Source organism: Suricata suricatta, chromosome X (assembly GCF_006229205.1).
Source record: "Suricata suricatta isolate VVHF042 chromosome X, meerkat_22Aug2017_6uvM2_HiC, whole genome shotgun sequence".
In the NCBI taxonomy this organism is placed as follows: domain Eukaryota; kingdom Metazoa; phylum Chordata; class Mammalia; order Carnivora; family Herpestidae; genus Suricata; species Suricata suricatta.
The window spans coordinates 35,267,733-35,273,732 of NC_043717.1; positions in this window are offsets into that span (position 1 = coordinate 35,267,733).

Here is a 6,000-nt window from a genome sequence, read left to right on the forward strand (position 1 = left end):
AGTTACCAGACTCAGTTTTCCAAATACCACTTGTATAGATCCAATGGACACCATTCCAAGAGTGTAAGGAATGGAGAAAGCAGGCTCATAGCTCTGCTGTTAATGCTCTATGCCTTTTATGCTCTAGAAATCTGCACCCTGATTTCCTTAACTACTAAGTATTGATGCCTTAAAATTTTCCTACATAAAGGTTTTAAGTATGAATGAAAGCACATTAAAGAAGTGTTTCATGCATGGTTAGGAAATTAAATTGGAATGAAGGTAGTTTTTTATTATTAAAACTTTTTAATGTTTATTTTTGAGACAGAGAAAGAGAGTGAGAAGGAGAGGGGCAGAGAGAAAGGGAGACACAGAATCCCAAGCAGGCTCCAGGCTCTGAGCTGTCAGCACAGAGCCTGATGCGGGACTTGAACTCACAAACCGTGAGATCATGACCTGAGCTAAAGTCAGACGCTTAGCCCACTGAGCCACTCAGGTGCCCCAGAATGAAGGTAGTTTTGATGTCAAAAGCCTTTGAATTTTGCACACTTCTTGACCCAAGAATTCCACTTTCAGGGAATTATTTTAGGCAAAGAATCCAGGATGTACACAAAGGTTTAGTTGTACACTTATTCCTTTGATTTCATGACAGCAAAAATACTAAAAATGACAAAAAAATGATCCAGATTAGGGATTTAGATAAATAAGTTGTAGTAGCTCCATATATGGAAATGTCAAGCAGCAGTGAGAAATGAGAGTCTGGAGAAATTTTTATAATTTTTTAATGTTTATTTATTATTAAGACTGAGAGAAACAGAGCATGAGTGGAGGAGGGGCATAGAGAAAGGGAGACACAGAATCCGAAACAGTCTCCAGGCTCTGAGCTTCAGCACTGAGCCCAATGTGGGGCTCGAACCCCTGAACTGTGAAATCATGACCTGAGCCGAAGTCAGACAGTTAACTGACTGAGCCACCCAGGTGCCCCCAAGAATCTGGAGAATTTTTATGAATATATACTGAATAGTCTCCATGTCACTAAATGAAAAAGCATGCAAAAATAATCTGTTCAGTACAATTACATTTTTGAATTAAATATGTGTATGTATAAAAAGATGGAGAGAATGTGCTCTAAAATGTTATCAGCGGTTATCTATGCTGAGGAAAGGAATGGATCTTATTTTCTTATTTTTGCTTAACACTATTTTCTCCATGTATTACTTTAATATGATAATGTGTATTGTTTTTCTTCTTACAAAGGTTTATGGAATAAAATTTACAAGTATACAGCGTCTTCTATACTTACTTCTTGAATCAGAACACCGTAATAATGAGAACTCAAATTCAAAAGTCTGCATCTTTAAGGGCTTTGCCAACTGACATTTGTCCTTGTCACAGACAAAACACTTTTCTATTTATGTTTACAGCATTGAAAAATGCACAGTATCCTACAGCACAAGGAGGGAGATTTATAATAAAGCCCTTCATCTCGGTGCATGAAGATACCTGTAAATCATTCAACAGACTCACATTAAGGATAAGCCTCAAAGCAGCAGATGTATCAAACAAACAATAAAATTTGAGTGTGTCTGCACTCTCTGCACCTTTGTTTCTCTGTGTAAGTATGAGCGTCTTGCTAAACTCTCTATTGCAGAGCCATCACGTGGTTCATTCAACATATATTTACTTGGGGACTGTGTTATCCCCTAAGCCTGGTACCATGATTCTGGACAATCAGGTTGCCGGTGGTTTCTTGAAATCAGAATCCTTTCTAGCATAGGGTAGGTCTTATATGTAATGTCAAATAACCAAATTACATGAGCACTGCCCTCGGGAAACTTGTTTACTGGTTAAAAAAAAAAAAACAAAACACATACATTGTGTGACCAGGGGGAAAATGGCATTCATGCCTTCTCTCAACAACATTTATTTGGAACTTATTGATGGGCACTTTGCCAAAGTGCAGAAGATAGATGGCACAAATTTAGAATATAGTTCAGAGTCAATTTTTGCCAAATGGTGTAATTTAGGAGGGGGGGGGAATAATATTAACCCACACAAAACTCGTTTCAGAGCTGGAGCACCTTGTCCACACAAACCTAGCATGATTTTATAGAGGTAGGCATTGCATACGTGGGGAGGTTTTCCTAGAAGAAATAGGACTTGGGATGGGGTTGAAACGAGGGATAGAATTTGAAGGAGAGAATGACAGAAGAGTACTCTACCAGAGGAAGCAACAAACAAAAGGTTCTGAACTAGGCAAGGATGTGACCCATTCGTGAGCCTAAGAAATAAGAACAGAAGCTGAATGAGCATTCACACAAGGTTCAAACACAGACAGAAAGGTTCTCTATGGATTCACCACAAACACCAGGCATTAGAGAATGGAGCTCTTTAAAGACATTATTCTCCCTGAAAAGAGAGATGGAGAGTAGATAAACGGTCCCCAAGGCTGCTCACCTTTACTCCTAAAAACAAACAAGGAAACAAACAAAAATGAAAACAAACCAACAAAAACTAAGGATTGAACATAAAATGAACTATTATTAAAAGTCATAAGCCGGGGAGGGGAAGGGGAAAGCCCTGCGGCCTCTCCAGCCATACAGATATTCCGAGGATGCTGTTTTGGAAGCAGGAGTGAAAAGAATGGGGCATGAATTCCAGCGCTACCACTTACTACAGCACTAAGTCCTCTTGAGATCATCTCTTCATGTTAAAATGGAATAATTAGAGCACCTGGGTGGCTCCGTCGGTTAAGCATTCAACTCAACTTATGACTTATGCTTCGTGAGTTCAAGCCATGCCTCGGGCTCTGTGCTGGTTCAGCATGGAGCCTGAGAATACTCTCTCACTCTCTCTCTCTGCTCCTAAGTCCACTCATTCTCTCTATCTCTCTCTCAAAATAAATAAATAAACTTAAAATTTTTAATTGAATCATCATATTTCCACGTCTAGCCAGGGTAGAGCAAGAGGGACCAGATTTATATTCCTTCCTGAAACAACCACAGAAGCCAGACAAAATATTTGAAAGAACAGTGTTCAAGTCACTGAAAATCAGACAGTGAAAGACAATGATCCCTGATATAAGGAAAGATATGAGATGAAACCTACGATTACCCCACCTTGCTGTTTGGGTTTCCAGGCTGTGGTGCAGAAAGGGGAGAACTATGCAGATCTTCATGGTCTCCCTGAGTTGGAGAGACAGATCTGAGAGTCTGGGGGCGGGGGGGGGGGGAAGGGGCAAGGCAACTAACTAGTAATAGCTGGTCAGAGTACCAGAGAGGAGAGAAGTGCACAAAAAGAAGGTTCCGTAAAGATCTGCAAAGGGTTCCACACAACTACTTAGGAGGGTATTGATCAAATCATTTGTGTGAATAACCCGTCTTAGGATGGGGAATGAGCCATCAGAGAGAACAAGAGATAACTGTGCCTAACTCTCACACTGAGCGAGGATAATATGTTATCGCCAGCTTTGCTGGAAAACGTCATGATTTATGGGCATTAGGTAGAATACACAGGAAGTTCTTGCCTTACTAGTAGGAATAATTAGCTCTAGATTTATGTGACAAATTATAAAAATGCTATCTGAAATGACTGAACTGTTTTCAAATAATGTAACTACATCCCTGAGCAAAACTCAAGAATACTTAGAGGAATATAAAAATATCCAGAACCCAACAAGTTAAAATTCACAATGGCTGGCACCAAATCAAAGATTGCAAGGCAAGAAAACAAACAAACAAAAACTGGAAAGAACGATAATGAGAAGAATGATCAATCCCTCAATCTATCAACCAAATACAACTCAGTGTTGGCATAGATGTTAGAATTATCAGGAAAAACTCTAAAATAGTTATTATTACTATATTTTATATCTAGAAACATGAAAAATTTTTAAAAATCAAACTTCAATACCTGAGAAAAATGCAAAATACCATGAAAACCATCAGGTCTGAGACAAAAAATAAAAAACAAACAAACAAAAACACTAAATGTTATTAACAGGAGATTAGAAATAGCAGGAGTAAAGACCAGTGAATATTAGGACATAGCAGTAGAAATTATCCAAAATGAAAAACATAGAATAAAAAGACTCAAAAAATAAAGGAAAGAAAGAATGAGAGAAAAAAGGAATAAGAAGAAAAATAAAGGAAGGAAGGGAGGAAAGAAAAGAGAATTAATGGGCTGTGGGATAACTTCAAACAACATAAGGGCTATGTAATTGGAATCCTTGAAGGAGATGGGGAGGAGAGAATAAAAGTCTTGAAGAAACAATAGATATAAGTTTTCCAAATGTGATGAAAACTCTAAAGCCAGAGATCCAAGAATCTCAATGAACGGCAACCACACGCAAAACAATAAGGAAACTATTCCAAAGTGCATTATAATCAAATTGATCGAAGTCAATGATAAAGAGAGAATAAGTTGTGTTATGTACAGAGGAATAAATGTAAGGATGCCATCATATTTCTTGTCATAAAAAGTATAAACTCAAAGGCAGTGGAAAAAATCTTTCAAGTACTAAAAAAAAACCCTGTCAACTTATAATTCTTTCTTTAAAATTTTGTTAACATACACTACAATATTGGTTTCAGGAGTAGAATTCAGTGATTCATCACTTACATACAACACCCAGTGCTCATCACAACAAGCACCAACCTACAATTCTATGTTTAGTGAAAACCATCTTTCAAAAAATGAAGGCAAAATAACAACTCTTTAAGATATACCACTGAAAGGATTAAACACCAGTATACAGGCAGTATAAGAAATATGAAAGGAAGTCTTCAGGCAGAAGGAAAATGATACCAGAAAGAAATGTGGATCTATACAAAGGACTGAAAAGCAGTGGAAAATGGTAACTACTGGGGTAAATTTATAAGAATTTTATTTATGAGAAGGGCCTGGGTGGCTCAGTTGGTTAAGTGTTCAACTCTTGATTTCATCTTACGTCATGATCTCACAGTTCGTGGGTTTGAGTGACAAGGAGCCTGCTTGGGATTCACTCTATTCCTCTCTTTCTGCCCCTCCCCTGCTCATGCACATGCATACGCTCTCTGCTTCCCTCTCTAAAATAAATAAATAAGCATTAAGAAAAGAATTTTATTTAAGATTTAAGTCTTGAAAAGATAATTGCTTAAAAAACAACAAAAACAAATTTTAAAACTCCAGTGTATAATAGAGTTTTAAACATTTGCATAAATAAAACTTGTGACAATAATAACATAAAAGCTGGGTGGAAAGAATTAGAACTACGCTATTGAAGATTTTTATACTATGTGTGAAGTGATATAGCATCACCTGAAGGTAGACTGTGATGAGTGAAATTTGCATAGTATAAACCCTAAAGCAACTACTAATACAATAAACCAAAGGTATAGCTAATAAGTCAACAAAAGATAGAAAATAAAGTTTAAAAACACTCAATATAAAAAAGGCAGAAATCGAGGGAAAATAGGAAGAAAAAGCAGATGGGGCAAATAGAAAACAAATAGCAAGATGATAGATGTAAACCAGAGAATGCCAATAATCCCATTAAATGTAAATGATCTAACAATCCAGTTAAAAGGCAGGCTATCAGACTGACAAAGAAAAACAAGACTCGCTTATATGCTACCAAAAGAAATACAATTTAAATATTATAATACCAGTAGGTTAAAAGTAAAAGAATAATGAAATATAATCACACTAACATTGGTCAAAATAAAACTTTAGTAGCTATATTCATAACAAAGTAGCTTTTGGAGCAAGGGATATTATCAGGGATAGAAAAGGGCATTTCATAATGAAAACAGGATTACTGCATCAGAAGGACATAAGAGTCATAATCATTTATTAACCTAATAAAAGTTTTAAAGTACATGAAGCAAAATTTGATAGAGCTGTAAGGAGAAATAAACAAATATACAGTTATAGTTGATTTTAATACTACCCTTTCAATAATTGATAAACGTAGAAGGAAAATAAGCAATAATGTAGAAGAGTCAAACAACACTAACAAACAACTTTACCTGATCGACAATT